The sequence below is a fragment of the Octopus bimaculoides genome, chromosome 20, assembly GCF_046866305.1.
Source record: "Octopus bimaculoides isolate indiv1 chromosome 20, ASM4686630v1, whole genome shotgun sequence".
NCBI lineage: Eukaryota > Metazoa > Mollusca > Cephalopoda > Octopoda > Octopodidae > Octopus > Octopus bimaculoides.
In genome coordinates, this window is record NC_142947.1 from 26,175,323 (window position 1) to 26,192,106 (window position 16,784).

The 16,784-nt window shown below is 39.4% G+C and overlaps 1 long non-coding RNA gene and 1 other non-coding gene across 2 annotated transcripts in view; one reads left to right on the forward strand and one right to left on the reverse strand.

Moving 5' to 3' along the window:
• LOC106868903 (uncharacterized) overlaps positions 1 to 16,784 on the reverse strand; it is an 80,765-nt gene that overhangs the window by 36,999 nt on the left and 26,982 nt on the right. The window contains exon 2 of the long non-coding RNA XR_001409353.3: positions 9,463 to 9,523. This is a non-coding gene — a long non-coding RNA (uncharacterized LOC106868903). The remainder of the gene's footprint in view (positions 1 to 9,462; positions 9,524 to 16,784) is intronic.
• On the forward strand, positions 4,764 to 4,870 carry LOC128250380 (U6 spliceosomal RNA). Its single transcript, XR_008266409.1, has one exon. It is a non-coding gene; the product is annotated as a U6 spliceosomal RNA (small nuclear RNA).

The following is a 16,784-nucleotide window of genomic DNA, read 5'->3' on the forward strand; positions in this document are numbered from 1 at the left end:
ACCGAATAGAGGATATAGTCTATTTTCTTGAACCAGAAATTTACATCTGTAAGCCTTCTGGTTTAGGTGTTTCTGTTTTTTTCTTTTTTTTTCTCGAATTATGTTGAGAGATGGTGATTCCACATTTGCCGTGTTTTCTATCCTTGAGAAATTTCATGTAAGATATAGGGTTGCTGTTGTTTCGCCAATGGCTTGGTCACCGTTTCGCATGACCATGACTGTTGTATGTAGATGCTCGCTGCTCTAGCTGCTAGACGTGAAACGGAGGTTATGTTATGACGACAAACGTTAAATTATGTGCTTGAAATTATAGCTATGGAAATCAGTGAGTTCAGCCGACAGTCAGATGGAAAACAGCTTTAAACTGACGATTGACCGAAGAACCGGTATAGTTAGTGTTACCATAGAGATAGCAGAAAGTTTGGATATAGACTGAAGATTTTATAGTTATTATCATAAACAAACGGGTTTCACAGAAGCCAAACAAGTTTGTAAACTACACGCTGAAGGATTACGTAAAAATATGTAAACACATACTGTACTATCCAATCAGAAAATGCCTGATCGTCTGCATGGCGTCACTGTAATCACGTATGAGAGATCGTTCCTTTTGCTGGCTGGCAGATGGAATTTATCACACATATCTCTCTCTCTCCCTCTCTCTCTCTCTCTCTCTCTCTCTCTCTCTCTCTCTCTCTCTCTCTCTCTCTCTCTCTCTCTCTCTCTCTCTCTCTCTCTCTCTCTCTCTCTCTCTGTATATATATATATATATATATATATATATATATATATATATTAGTTAATAATTAAGGCTACTAACAAGCAGAACCGGTATGTTAAGTATAGCAGTCAAAATTACTAAACCAGAAATTTTCACTTAAACACAAAAGTGAAAGCGAGTAAATGAATAAAAATCCCCAAGCCTCACTATATTTAGCGTGCCTGTACTGCTTGTTAGTGCCCTTAATTATTAATTGATAATCTTTTACCGTTATGAGTTTTTTTACGCATGCTAAGCTACCGATATTATTATAAACAATATATGAGCAAATGAATAATAATAGACGATGGAAAATGGTCAGTTCATTCCAGCTGTTTCTTACGCATGTTTAATAGAAGAATGACTACATTTCATCATTGTAAAAATAACCGTAATCATCAGATAAAACATATCATTTCAAAACAATAGTAGAATAGCTCAAGAACACAGCAAGAACATACCTGGAGCCAGCTGAAGCTGACCATGTTTAATGGTCAGCTGTAATGAACTGACTTTTATCGATCACCTGTTATTATTCATTTGCTTATAATACACCATAGGGATTCACGACACGCTGGACACCCTAGAGTATACGAAATAACGTATGATCACCACAGCGTATGCTTTGGACCAACTCTTAGGCGCTAAATACTCGTAGGGATCGTTTTCTCTGTCTGTATAACCTGAACATTCTACTAGATATTTCATTGACCATAGGTGGTGACAACAGGTTAATCCAACCCTACCAGGTGCATATTATTTAAGTACCCGATTCCCTCAATTCTTCTTCTTCTTCTTCTTCTTCTTCTTCTTCTTCTTCTTCTTCTTCTTCTTCTTCTTCTTCTTCAACTGTTCAATATTTGGTAGATTGAGGCAAATTTCTACTGCATCATCTGCTACACCACCGTGTTGCTGGGGTGTGTGCAGCATTGTGTGTTCTTTTCTGCTGTTGTGGGTGTGCAAACTCTTCCTGGTACTGTATTGTGTTAGTTTTTTTTCTCTCTCTTGAGGTGTGGTACAGTCTTTTGTTGTGTTACTGCTTGTATGTGTGTTGAGTGTGCAATGGATTGGTGTTTTGGCTTGCTCGTGGAAGTTTATTTCACTTGGTAAATGCTGTATAGAGTATGTCTTGTATTTGTGGGTGTTTATTTTGTTTAGGTTGTATTATTGGATTGATAGTGTCTTGCGTAGGATGTGGGCTATTTCCAGCAGGGCTGTTTTCTGGACAGTGTGTAGTGTTGAGAATCCAGGTATAGCTTCTACGGTTTTATTCATATGTTCTTTTATGTTGTTTTAATGCTCCGATTATTATGTCTTTATTGCCCACGGGGGTCTAAACATAGAGGGGATAGACAAGGACAGACAAAGGGATGGAGTCGATTACATCGACCCCAGTGCATAACTGGTACTTATTTAACCGACCCCGAAAGGATGAAAGGCAAAGTCGACCTCGGCGGAATTTGAACTCAGAACGTAACGGCAGACGAAATACTGCCAAGCATTTCGCCCGGCGTGCTAACGTTTCTGCCAGCTCCGATTATTATTGGTATTGTTTTTACCTTCCTGTCACACATATTGAATACTTCAATTTCGAGGACTTTGTAATTTGACAATTTCCCCACTTCTTTTTGACGATATTTTGATCAGAAGGGACTGCAGGTGTTTTTTCCCCAACCCCTGACTATTATGTCTGGGCGATTAGCTTTTATTTCTTTGTCGGTTTGAACCAGCATGTCCCAGTTGATTGTGACCTGATCATTGTCTTGTACCTTGCTTGGCACATGCTCATACTACCTGTTGTCAATTTTAATGTTGTAATGTTGGCGTATTGTCCAGTGGATATAACTACTTACTCTGTTGTGTCTGTATATATATTCAGACTTGGCAAGGATTGGTCAACTGTCTCATTGTGCTGGTTGCACATTCTGCATTTGGTGTTGAAGCCTGTTTTCATTATTTTGTTTTTATAACTGTTTGTAGTCAGGCATTGGTCTTGTGCATCGAGAATCAGTCCTTCTGTTTCAGCTTTTAGTCCAGAGCTTTTGAGCCATTGTTGGCTTTTACTTAGGCTCACTTCCTCTCTGTCAAGCCTTGCAGGGTAATGGCCATGAAGAGATTTTTCTCTCCATTTCTTCTTCAGAATCTTTTATAATTCTGTTTTCATGTTGTTTTTTTGCCTCTTTAGCCGTTTCTGCAATGTTGTCATCTGAGGTCAGTGTGTCAGTGTAGTTTGTTTCTGTTTTGTATTTTGTCGCCTCGTTGTGTTTAGAGAAAAGTGTTTTCTTTTTGTTGTGTTTTTTGGTTTGCTCCATATTGCTTCCTGGTATCACTGAATCGCTTATGTTGTTGGTATGGCATCTATTGATATAGGTTTTTTTGTTTAACTTTCTATAAAATCTTTTTGTGTTTATTTCGAATTCTCTATTATGCGGCAAGATTTTGCTGCTATGCCCTGTTTATTTTTTCTTTTACCTCCCAGGTATCTTCTTTATTTTTTATGTTGTATTGTTTTGTTATATGGGTCATTTTTTAAATATATTTTTCATATTGATCCCGTTTTCTCTAATTCACAAGCTAGTGAGAGGTCTTTCTTTCGTTTTTGAATTTTATTTATTATGACCCCATTTTGGGGTTTGAAATTTGGTTGGAAATTTTTTTTTTCTTTGTAAGGGTCAAGTTCAGATTTCCTGGATATCACTACAGCTGTTGAGTTGATCAAGTCATTTAGTTTGTTGATATTTAGTGTACCTTTTGATATGGTCATTATTACATCTAAGGCTCTGTTGTATTTATCTATCTGTTTATTTTATCAGCTGTTTATTTTTCTATAGCCTGGGAAGGCGTTTATGCTGGTCCATATTTATCGACTGTGTGATGTCTATAACCGAGGGTAGAGACGAACTGACTGAAGAAATAACAAAAGTAAAAGAACTAATCTTTTACTTTTGTTATTTCTACAGTCGGTTCGTCTCTACCCTCGGTTATAGCTGGTGTGTGATAGTGTGTGTTATTTTGTTTGTTGCTTTGTGCTTCAGTTTTCGCTTGTCTATGTGTGTTGTTGGTTTGCTGTGCTGTTCTATTGATTTCTGGGTTGGGTAGCTGTGTAGAGATTTTACTTTGGTTTAGCCTTTTATTTACTGTTTGCAGTGTTATCTCTGTTGTGTTCCCTTCTTTCTTTTGTGGTGTCTGATGCGTTTCCGGAGATACAATGTCTGATGTGCTGTTTTAGCCTGCCTGCGACCCAGTGATTTGAGTTATGAGGTGTTTTCTTTTATTTTCCGTGTGTATTTTATCTAATACCTTGTCTATTTCGGTTTCGGACACTTTTCCCTCTCGTAGGATATATTATTATTATTATTATTATTATTATTATTATTGAGCGAGAGCAGCGTATGCCATCAAAGTGACAATGGGGAACACTTATACGAAGCCCAATATACCCATCATGACTACCTGTCTGATAAAAGTAAACTATTACAACCACATGTGCGCGACATGATAATCTTATATCAAGATAAACAAAACATGACCTTACAGGTGAGGCCGAGGTAGAATTTTCATTAGGGTGAGTAGCCCATCCCGCTCAAAAGGTCCCGGAATAAGGTTTGTTTAAAGATGATGAACGAAACACCCATGTTTCCAGATGTGAGTTATTTAAACCCCAAAGAATTCCTCTAAACACATGGATATGATGTTCCCCAACTACTTCTGCTCGTGATCAGAGGTGCACATATCGTCAGCCACCAAGGGACATGTTCAACTAGTTAAGCTCAAACAATTGACAAGCAAATCTGTGGTACTAAGCAGAATATTTACTGTAGCCCATCTTTTATACAAAGACAAAACATGTACACAATAACACTTCCAATCAGTTAAGATCAGAAGCGATGAGAGTCACTGCCTGGTACTGCGTCAGGGCATTTTATTGTTGTTGTTGTTGTTGTTGTTATTATTATTATTATTATTATTATTATTATTATTATTATTATTATTATTATTATATGTACTAGCTACGGCGGTACATATTCTAAAACTGGAACCATACAGAGAAGATTAGCATGGCCCCTGCGTAAGGATGATACGGAAATTCGTGAAGTGTTCCATAGTTTTCTTATAGGCGCAGGAATGGCTGCGTTGTAACTAGCTTGCTTACCAACCACATGGTTCTGGGTTCAGTTCCATTACGTGGCACCTTGGGCAAGTGCCTTCTACTATAACCTCAGGCCGACTAAAAACTTGTGAATGGATTTGGTAGATGGAAACTGAAAGAAGCCCGTTGTATGTGCATGTGTGTGTGTGTGTGTGTGTGTGCATATGTTTGTGTGTCTGTGTTTGTCCCCCCGATGCTGGTCTGTTTACGTTCCTGTAACTTAGCGGTTCGGCAAAATAGGACCGATAGAATAAGTACTAGTCTTATAAAGAATAAGTCCTGTGGTCAATTTGTCCGACTAAAGGCGGTGCTCCAGCATGGCCGCAGTCAAATGACTGAAGCAAATAAAAGAATATATATATATACGTGTATGTATATATACATACATAATATATACAAATATATATATATACATAATTGTCACTAATTGTGACTGAGGGTGGTAGGTAGCACCTATATTGCTAGAAATAAGAGTTAAAAATCCTTTGAGCTGCAAGAAAGCATATTTTCATATACTGACAGGGGAGATAACCACACCACAACGAAGCTAGATCCCTATACTAGACTAATTTTGTTTGAAAATTACAAATTCATCAATAGTAACTATTAGTGACAATTGAATTTTTTCTTTTTGGTTTTATATTGCGCATAGCTGCGTTCGTTATTTTATAATTTTCACATTAGCATTTTGTTGAATCAGCCATAAATTCGTATGGTGAATATATATACTGACAGTCAAGATTTAGCCTAACCATCCTGCAATGGAATAATCACTCTCTGTGTGTGAATAAAAAGATTAATATATGAATATATGTGTGTACGTACACACACACAAACATACATACATATACAATATGGAAGAATCATTTTAACAATTTAAGAACATTTTCTATATTCTGTTTTCTTTTGTACTAGTCCACTGAAAAACTAAGAAAAAGTAAACAAAACATTCCTTTTGGTCAGAAAATCGATAAGTTTTGAAGTATCGAAATCATTCTATTATCCCTGTTCTCTGGATGTAGTTTTGTTCAAATATACCCTCCTAATCTTGTACAACCAGCCGTCAATCACGAGCGATTATGGCTTAGTAACAAGTACCATACTTGTTTCAGGTGGTTATGTAGTTGCGAACAGATGCAGACATTCTCTCTGTCTCATCATCCTTGACTAAGCAGAACAACCTGGATGTGACAACCGATAGAAGAAAGGGCTATCCCACTCACCTTGGATGGTACTCATTACTGTTGAGAAGACTGGAGCAATGTGAAATTAAGTGCCTTGCTCGAAGACACAACGCTCTCTCAGATCTATGAATTGAACCTACGACCTTATGATCATGACCTGATTACTCTAACCACTCGGGCACGTACACATACATATATGATCAGAGAAGTGAATGAACTACAAATTTTGGGCTACCACAGTACTCTAAAATGGTAGATTAGCAAAGCAGCTAAAAGCAAATGTGCAGTCAACGTAGTGGAAGTAACGAACGACGAAAAATCTCGAAAATAGGTGCGAGCAATTAGTTGAGAAAGATTCCACGATAAAAATTCTGGCATTCTTCAAAATATTCTTAGAGAAGTGTGAACCTCGTATTTCCTGATAATATTGAAAATACCAAAATAGAGTAACCTGGCAAGACCTGAAAAGCAAGAATTGTTTGTTCAAGAAGGCATCCGCTTCTCTTGTTTCCTCTCGTAAGTTTGATTAATTTGTTGAAGCTAATTTCTTTTTAGACGCTCAAAGACTCAAGGAGCCGCTCGTTGTTATGTTACTGTTTTTGTTTAGTTTTCGTGAAACTTAATCGGGCAGACCTCTGAATAAAGATTTCTATCCGTGACCATCCCATCTTATTTATCCATGACTTCGTCCTTCAATGGATAACGATGGATTGGTAGAATCATTGGAGCGCCGGTTTGGTTTCGCTTCTTTATGTTCTCAATTCAAATCCTGCTGAGGTCAACTTGCCGTCCAATCTTTCAGAGCTCAATAACATATTGTACCAATTATGTACAAGAGTCGATATAATCAGCTGTTCCCTTTCTTCAAGTATCTATATGAAAAATCATTATTCACTGTGTTCTTACTGTTTTTTCCCCATACGGCAAGATGTGATATAAAGGAGATTCCGCTGTTGTTTCTAGAGTTAGATTCCGACGTTGAGGTTGAGTATACTTGGCCATGTTGACTATGTATCATATCACAAAGCTGTGCCTACTTAAATCTACTGGTGATAAGATACGGAAGGTTAACATCTTGGCTGCTTGTTCTATACTCAATTAACTCAGCAACCCACGCTTTCAATTTGCGATGATCAAGAGTGTGAGGTAATTCGTATAGCCTTCAGTTCTTCACAGGGTTGAGTTAGTAGGATACTTAATCTATTTCCGGGTTAATATTACAAGCCAGCCCGAAAGCGGCGAGCAGGCAGAGTCGTTAGTACGCCGGGTAAAATACCTAGAGACGTTCCATCTCTCTTTAAGTTCAAATTCCGCAGAGGTCGACTTTGCCTTTGATGTTTTTGGAGTCGATAAAATAAAAGTACCAGTTAAATACTGGGGTAGATCTAATCAACTTACTTCTCCCCCGAAATTGTTGGCCTTGGGCCAAAATTCAAAATCAATATTACCACCCAGTCCTTATTTTTAGTGGAGTCCATCTTGTTGTAAGCATTTGGATGCAAGTTGTCTCCGATATAAGAATACCCTCTCTCTTTACAACTAGTCATAGAGGTACGGCTCAGTGTTATGACCACAAACTTTGATTAATACAAAATGGTAGTGAGCCAGTTTCTTTCTTTCACTTATTGTTTGTTTCATTCACCTCTTGTTTTTGTTTTTCTTTCTTTTCTTTTGTCGAAGTGTTCTTATCTATAAAACTCTTATTAGAATTATATCTGACTTCAAACTTAAAGCAACAGGGATTAAATTATGCTTTAAATTAAGCAGTGATTATAAGGAATAAAGCCCACTCCAACCATGACTTTCTATTTTTAGTGCAGTTGCAACTGTCAAAGACGAAAAAAACAATATGGACTCACGACACTATAGCATTCAGTATCGATACCAATACTGAATACTTTAGTGTTATTATCTCTGTATCAAAGCTATTGACGGAGTCTCTACGTGGTAATTGGGCTTCAAGATATACCAGTCAAATTTCCTCCCAAATCTTTCGCTACCATTTTTTAAAAGAAGCAACTGACAGAATAAAATAGTGCCCGAGACACAGTACATGTTTTTGCAACAATGAAAGAAACAAATGGAAAACAAGACAAGCAACACAAGGAATGACCCTTCATCAGTTGTCGGCTGTTTTTCTAATCCGTATTTCGAGCAATTCAACGACAAGATACACCTTCGATAAAACAGTTACTCCCGCAAAGTAAATTAAATGAAATTTGGGATTTTGCGGAAGGTCAAAATTGGTAACAAAAACAGGACAGTGAAAACAAACAGGAAGGGCTGTTTAGCCTAAACGAGGTGAGGTGGCGAATGCGGAGAAGCAAACTTTTCCTAACTTGTGTTTCTTTCTTTCCTTCTGATTCAGCTGGACGAATCAGACGCATTCTTGTCTGTCTCTTGTGCAAGCTTGCTTCTCCGCGTTCGCAACCTCCTTCCTGTTTGTTTTCACTGTTCTGTTTTTGTTACCAATTTTGACCCTCCGCAAAATTCCAAATTTCATTTAATTTACTTTGCTAGATCAACTATTTTATTGAAGGCGTATCTTGTCGTTGAATTGCTCGAAATACGGATTAGAAAAACAGCCGACAACTGATGAAGGGTCGTTCGTTATGTTACTTGTCTTGTTTTCCATTTGTTTCTTTCGTTGTTGCAAAGACAAAGTTCATATTCTATGTCTTCGTATTTCGTATCTCATGTTGTGGTTTTTTATGTTATTTACATTCCGTGACGTCCTGTGCCCACATATGCATATGTATATATGCATAGATGTAAGTATGTACATATACGTATGCGTATATGCATATATATATATATATATACATATATGCATATATATATATATATATATATATGTGTGTGTGTGTGCGTGTGTGCGTGTGCGTGCGTGTGCGTGTGTGCTTGTGTGTTTGAGTACCTGTGTTTGCGCCCCCCCACCTTTACATGACAACCGATGTTGGTATGTTTAGGTCCCCGTAACTGGTGGTTCAGCAAAAGTGACCGATAGAATAAGTACTAGGCTTACAAAGAATAAGTCCTGTGGTTGATTTGTTCGATTAAAGGTGGTGCTCCAGCATGGCCGCAGTCAAATGACTGAAACAAGTAAAAGAATACATACATACATGCATACATATATATATATATATATATATATATATATATATATATATATATATATATATATATATGTATGTATGTATGTATATATATATATATATATATATATACTGAAAAATTGCTTTAAAGTTGAAAAGTCTTTACAGAAGCAAAAATATCGAAAGCCATTCTCTATCTTAAACAAATTTGTCAACGATGAGTTTGAATTTTTGCTAAAACCTCAAATTGTATCTTTAAAATCTACAACATACCCAAATACAAATTGTAGCGAACCAGCATGTCATGGCACTCCGTCTGTTGACAACGACTGACCTAAAATAAAACGGAATGATCACAGTTGAAATGACTTAGATGATAAATTTATTCGTTTAGAGCTAGCTGCCCTTGGTGCTATGTAACAACAACAACAACAACCTTACTACAAGTAACTGTAGTAGCTCAGCCACCACTACTACCACCACCACCACCACTACCGCCCCCTTACTACTACTACTACTTCCACCAACACAACAACACCTATGCTAGCAGAAGCCACAGCAGCAGCACCACTACCATCACTACCACTAGCATCACCACAACCACAGCTACTGCTATCACCACTGTCACCACACTCACCATTACTATTATCAGAACGACAACGACAACAACATATGGCTATGGCTCTTTATATACATTCACGCGTATTTGCACGTTGCCTGTCACGTTACCATCGTCACCCAACATGGTTGGGTCAAGCTGTCCTTGCTGGTCTTCCATCACTCAACACTGTGACAACGCTGATGCCTCAGAATGGCAGATTTTCTTTTCTTGCCACAGGAGAAACAACAGCAACAACAATAATAATTATAGCAGCAATAGCAACACCAGCGACCACAACAACAACAGCAACAACAACAGTAGCAGCAACAGCAATAACAGTTAAGGTAGCGTCATGGATAAAAAGAAACTGCAACAGCAACATAGCAGTGATGACAGCAGCGGCAGCAGCAGCAGCAGCAATCAAATGAAGCAGTTATAAAATGGAAGCGACAACTGCAATAACAGAAACTATAAATACAACAAGATAAATAACAACACCTGTAGCAGCAGCCTGTAACAACAGCAGCAACAGCAGCATCGATAACAGCTGTAATAACGACTGCAGCAACATCAGGAACAATTATATAACAGCAGAAATAGCAACAGCAGTAGTAGCTGAGCAACAGCCACAACAAGAAAAACAACGAGAACGACAACAGAAAGTGTAGTCCTAATATATCGACGTGAATAAAGATTACAAGAATATCAACAACAACGGAGGACAACAACCAGTAAAAAGAAGTTATACATGGCAAAGTAAGCTTTGATGTTTAATGAGATACACAGGGTGAAGTAATTAACTCCTGTTTATTCCTCGCCATCAGTATTTGCTCCATCTGATTCCACCTCCACCCACCAACTTCTCCATCGCTATCTACCTGCCTACCCCATGCAGTGTAGTTGGTTTAAGTAACACTTACACACCGAAACAAGGATACAGGAGCGTCTGACCTGAATAATAATCATAATTATAATGATTTCAAATTTTGGTACACGACCATTAATTCCGGGGGAGGGAGTAAGTCGGTTACATCGACCCGCAGTTCTCAGCCGGTACTTATTTTATCGATCCCGAAAGGATGAAAGGCAAAGTGGATTTCGGTGACATAATAATCACAATGATAATCGTTTCAAATTTTGGCACAAGGGCAGTGAGTTCGAGGAAGGGGGCTTGTCGATGTAATCGACCCTAGTACTCAACTTGGACTTCATTAATCGACCCCGAAAGGATGAAAGACAAAGTCGACCATAGCGGACAAAATGCCGCTGAGCATTTTGCCCGGCGTGCTAACGAATCTGCCAGCTCATCACCTTCAGTAATAATATTAATAATCCTTTCTACTGTAGTCACAAGGCCTGAAATTTGTGGGAAGGGACAAGTCGATTGCATTAATACCAGCACTCAACCGGTACTTATTTCATCGATCGCGAAAGGATGGAGCTCGGCGGAATTTGAGCTTAAGAACGTATAAATGAACCGCTTCATATTCTTTTAGTGTGTCACCAATCAGGTCTATGTGCCTGTAGCTCGGCACTATGATGTTGACATCGTCGGCATAAACAGACACGCTTCTTCCACATCCTTGATCAAGCGGGATACCCGTGAATGCCTCCAGCTTCCGCGACAGTAGCTCAAGACTAAGTAGGAGGAGAGAGGGCACCCTTGGCGAACCAAGCGCAAAATGCTGAGTGTTTCTGACAGGTGACCATTCTCCCGAACTACCAAGCAGATGCCGCTGTACAAAGCAGCGATCCAAGCGCAGATAACTGGATCGAAGCCGGCTGTCGCGAGAACAGCCGCCAAATATTGGTGGTCGACCCTATCGAAGGTTTTAGATTGATCTAAATTGATCAGAGCCCACCCATGCAATCTTCGTTACCCATCCTCTCTATGATATAGCGCATGAATAGTGCTGGTTGGGATGGCGCATGTTTGCGCTTCGCCAATCAGCTTGTCCACGGTAAGCGCCAACCTCTTGGTTAACATCTGGCCAAAATTTTCAGCTCTGCATTGATCAGAGTGATGGGCCTGAAATTCTATATCAAATTTGTGGTTTGTGTAACTGACTGTGTGAAAATGTGGACAACCTATCCAGTCCTTATCTGCTGGCCTACAGAAAACTCTAAATACGATCTAGATAACCCGATGCGATTTGTCCAAGTCCACATTGGCACATTCAGGTAATCTAGTCGGTACCTGTCAGACAGTGGAAAATGTCTGACCAGGTTTTTGCACTCCCTCTCTCCTATCAGACACTCTCACGCAATCGAAACGTCCATCTAAGACATCATTCCAATCCCCTACTAACACTAAACTTCGAGACGTTCCCAGGAAAACCTCCAGACGTTTGAAGTAATCCGGCCACCCTACTTCTGTCGGAGCATAAACAGCCAGCAGTCTGAAGGCACTACGGTCACTGCTTGTGATCTTGTTTCCAAGGCGACCCGAGGCCCCTGGCATTTATACAACCAATTTAAAGCACGACCATGCTGAAAAATATTAATGGCGGAGAGCGTTACCTACCGCAGATGATGATGATGATGATGATGATGATGAGGAGGAGGAGGAGGATGATGATGATGATGATGATGATGATGATGATGATGATGATGATAATAATAATAATAATAATAATGATGATAATACTACTACTACTACTACTAATAATAATAATAATGATAATAATAATAATAATAATAATAATAATAATAATTGCAGCACAAGATCAAAGCCTTCCCACCAAGAATCACCAAAAACACGTTGTCAAAAGAAATATAACATGTAACTTCAGAATATGTGGTGATGGAGAAGAAATAATAAATCATATTGTCTCCGGCTGCTTAGTCTTGGCTAAGAAGGAATATATTCACAGAAACGACAAAACTAGGAGCTATGCCAACACTATGGAATAACAACAGAAAGAAGATGGTATTGGCACACGCTAGAAAAGGTCACAGAAAATGAGAAAGTAACCATACTCTGGGAAATGCCAATACACACAGATAGGAGAAAATAAGATCAATAGGCCGGATATAGTTGTCAGAAATTACCAAGGAAAAAAATGCTTTCTAATCGACAATGTTTCTCTAAAAGAAATGGAGAAACTTCCAAAATACAAATATCTGGAAATAGAGATAACTCAAATAATACCTATCAGTATAGGCGCATTAGGTATGATAAAAATATATTCAGGTAAATATATAACAAAAACCCCAGGACTTACGAGTATATATAACATACTGAAAATATCACAACTGGGCATCGCACGCATCCTACGTAAAACACTTCCAATACAGTGAAAATAAGAGCATCACAACAAATCACACCACGTACCCAAGACACACAGTTGTTTGAGCTTAACCAGTTGAGCATGTCCCTTGGTGGCTGACGATATGTGCATCTCTGATCTTGAGCAGAAGTAGTGGGGGAGCATCATAGCCATGTGTTGAGAGGAATTCTTTGGGGTTTGAATAATTCACCTTTGGAAACATGGGTGTTTTGCTCAACATCCTTAAACAAACTTTATTCAAGGGCCTTTTGAGCGGGATGGGCTACTCGACCTGAAGAAAATTCTAACTGGGCCCCACCTGCGAGGTCATGCACTGTTTATCTTGATATGAGATCACCATGTCGCGCACATATGGTTGTGATGCATGTGCCTGGTGTACCCTTATCAGACAGATAGTCATGATGGGTATATTGGGCTTCGTACATTTTACCCCAGTGACACTTTGATAGCATGCACTGCTCTCCTACACAATAATAATAATAATAATAATAATAATAATAATAATAATAATAATAATAATAATAATAATAATAAATGTTCTGATGCAGCACCAGGCAGTGGCTCTCACAGCTTCTGATCGTAACTGATTGGAAGTGTTATCATGTACATTGTTTTGTCTTGGTATAAAAGATGGGCTACAGCAAATATTCTGCTCAATACCACAGATTTGCTTGTCAGTTGTTTGACCTTAACCAGTTGAGCATGTCCCTTGGCGGCCGGCGATATGTGCATCTCTGATCTTGAGCAGAAGTAGTGGGAGAGCATCATAGCCATGTGTTGAGAGGAATTCTTTGGGGTTTGAATAATTCACCTTTGGAAACATGCTCATCATCCTTAAAGAAACCTTATTCAGGGACGTTTTGAGCGGGATGGGCTACTCGAACTGATGAAAATTCTAACTGGGCTCCACTTGCAAGGCCATGCGCTGTTTATCTTGATATAAGATTACATATAGCTGTGATGCATGTGTCTGGTGTACCCTTATCAGACGGGTAATCATGATGGGTATACTGGGCTTCGTATATTTGTACCCCAGTGCCATTTTGATGACATGCGCTGCTTTCTCACTCAATAATAATAATAATAATAATAATAATAATAATAATAATAATAATAATAATATTAATAATAATAATAATTATAAATGTCTTGATGCTGTACCAGGTAATGGTTCTCATGGCTTCTGATTTTAACTAACTGGAAATGTTATAATGTATATGTTTTGTCTTGGTGTAAAAAAATAGGCTGCAGTAAATATTCTGCTCAATATCACAGATTTGAGCATGTCCTTTAGTGACTGACGATATGTGCATCTCTGATCACGCGTAGAAGTAGTGGGGAGCATCATAGTCACGTCTTGAGAGGGATTCTTTCTGACTTGAATAATTCACATGGGTATTCCGTTCATCATCCTTAAACAACCCCTATTCAGGAACTTTTTGAGCGGGATGGACTACTCGACCTGAAGAAAATTCTAACTGGCCCCACCTGCAAGGTGATGAAAAACAAACAAAAAGTCATACCAGAAAATTCCAAAAACAGGCGAAACTTCATAGGGCTGCTCGTGGAAACCCCATAAACCCTTGCTCGCTCTGATCTCTAGTACCTTCTGTTCATCTTCTCCCTCAATGTACTGTGCACGCTCGAGCAGTTCCGTTCACTTGAACCATTCCTTCAACAAATTTGCGGGAGAGAAATACTTCCCTTTCTGCCCACATTTTCCTTTACAAGTAGAACTTTTTGATTAGGACTTGGCCAAAGAGGAAGCCCTTTCAATCTGGTCCACTGCACAACCGCTTTTACTAATGCCACCAGACAGATAAACACTGTACTTCCCGGCCAAAGGAAACTGGCAGATAAGCTTCATAATGGACTCAGCCGATAGCCAGATTTGTCCTACACGTGACAGCAAGTGTTGACATAAACCCTACAGCCAGCAATGCTCGAGCTCTGAACGTGTGCGTACAGAACTGTTTCGTCGCTCTGTGCTCATTTCAGGCAGGTCCGGCTGACAGACACTTCCATACTTATAGAGTTTATCTCGAACCGACAATCATTACCCTGTAGCAAAGCAAGAATTTTCTGAAAATTACCCATGGGCCCCGGCTCGAAAATGCTCCGGAACAGATTAGCCAGTTGATACTCCTCGACACTCAGTCTCCTCGTGAACGTCGTTGCACTTGGCCACCACTAAATTTCTACAGAACACCAAATGGAACTTCCACTGATCGCATTGCAGACAGGCAGAAAGCTATGAGCGCATGATGGAACTCTAGCTCTTAGGGCCTTACATTAGTCTACGCTTGAGCCAGGACTGCACCACACTCAAAGAGACGAACTGCAGAACAGCGAATGTGACAAACGGAGATCACACATGCTCACTGTCAAATAAAGACTGGAGATGTTTGCGCATCAGTGACCTCGCCATACTTAGAGTGTGTTGTCAACGAATTGAGCGCTTGACCAGTAGAGCGCGTCCCTTCCCTTCTACAGAAAGTGGAAGAATAGGCGCTCCAGTCCGGTTTGACAAGGTGGTAATATATGACAGAGGGGGATGTATGCATTCACTACCTCCACTCGACCTCTCAAGTATAACTTTCTCTTAGCTCATTTCTGGATGAGATGGTGCTCTTGCATGTCACCTTGTCCCAATACTTCTCTTAGAAATTACAAGCAGATGTCGCTGTACCTTGCGGCGATCCAACCATGGAAGGCAGGACCGAAACTAGCCAATGTGAGAACAGCCGTCCGCCACCAACCACCTCCACCTTGCTGCCATTCAACACTTCGCGTATTTGTACAGCTGTTATCAAACACTAATGAGCGGGGCATTCCCAGGAAAGCTTCCGGACGCCCGAAAAATCCTTCTGGCCTGCCCTTGTCAAACGATAAACAGCTCCTAGTCTGAAGGCACAAACTTCGCTACTATTCACACCCAGGACCACCGACTTAATTGAGATCCAGACCTTTCCGAAACAACATCGCAGTACCCGCCAAGGCACCCGTGGACTTTGTTTTAATTGGTTAGGTTACTTAACTATCAACGACTTCTGGTTGAGATTATTTTAGTTCGTTGCTATATCTTCGTATTGTTTTTACTAACAACTTGCCCGCGTATTTCCTATATTCCAACCAATTTTGTCATTTGTACATAACGTGAATATCGAAGGCATCACAGAAACGGAGTTTTGTTTACTAGCTCTTGGTTTAATTTTTGAATGATGGCATTGTCTCAGTTCTTCCTTCTTCTCCTCATTATCAATCTTTTGAAGTTTTTCCTCCTCACAGTTTTTTGTTGATGTCATTTGCTATTGACTCTTTAGTGACTTCATTCTCTTTTTTCTTCTTTTGTATACCCCAATAGTTTAATACTTTCCTTTGCAATATTCATCTCTCTATTGTCACACGATAGCCACCTCCTAGTCTATTCCTGGAGTTGTGCCTGCTGGCAATCTGAAAACTGGGGCTCATTGCTCTTGTTGCCGTTTCGGCTGGTATCCGCAGCTTATCTTCCTCGTTTTCTCTTTTTACGCTTTTCGTTTCTCCTGGGCAAAAAGCCCTGAAGATGTTCTTACTATGTCATGTACAACAACCGGGTCTTTTTCCCTGCATATTCAATTTTACGCTCCATCTTCGGCGTCCTCAGCTAGACACAACTCCAATATTGACTTGTGAATCTCAAAGGTCTCTTCATTTTCCAAATT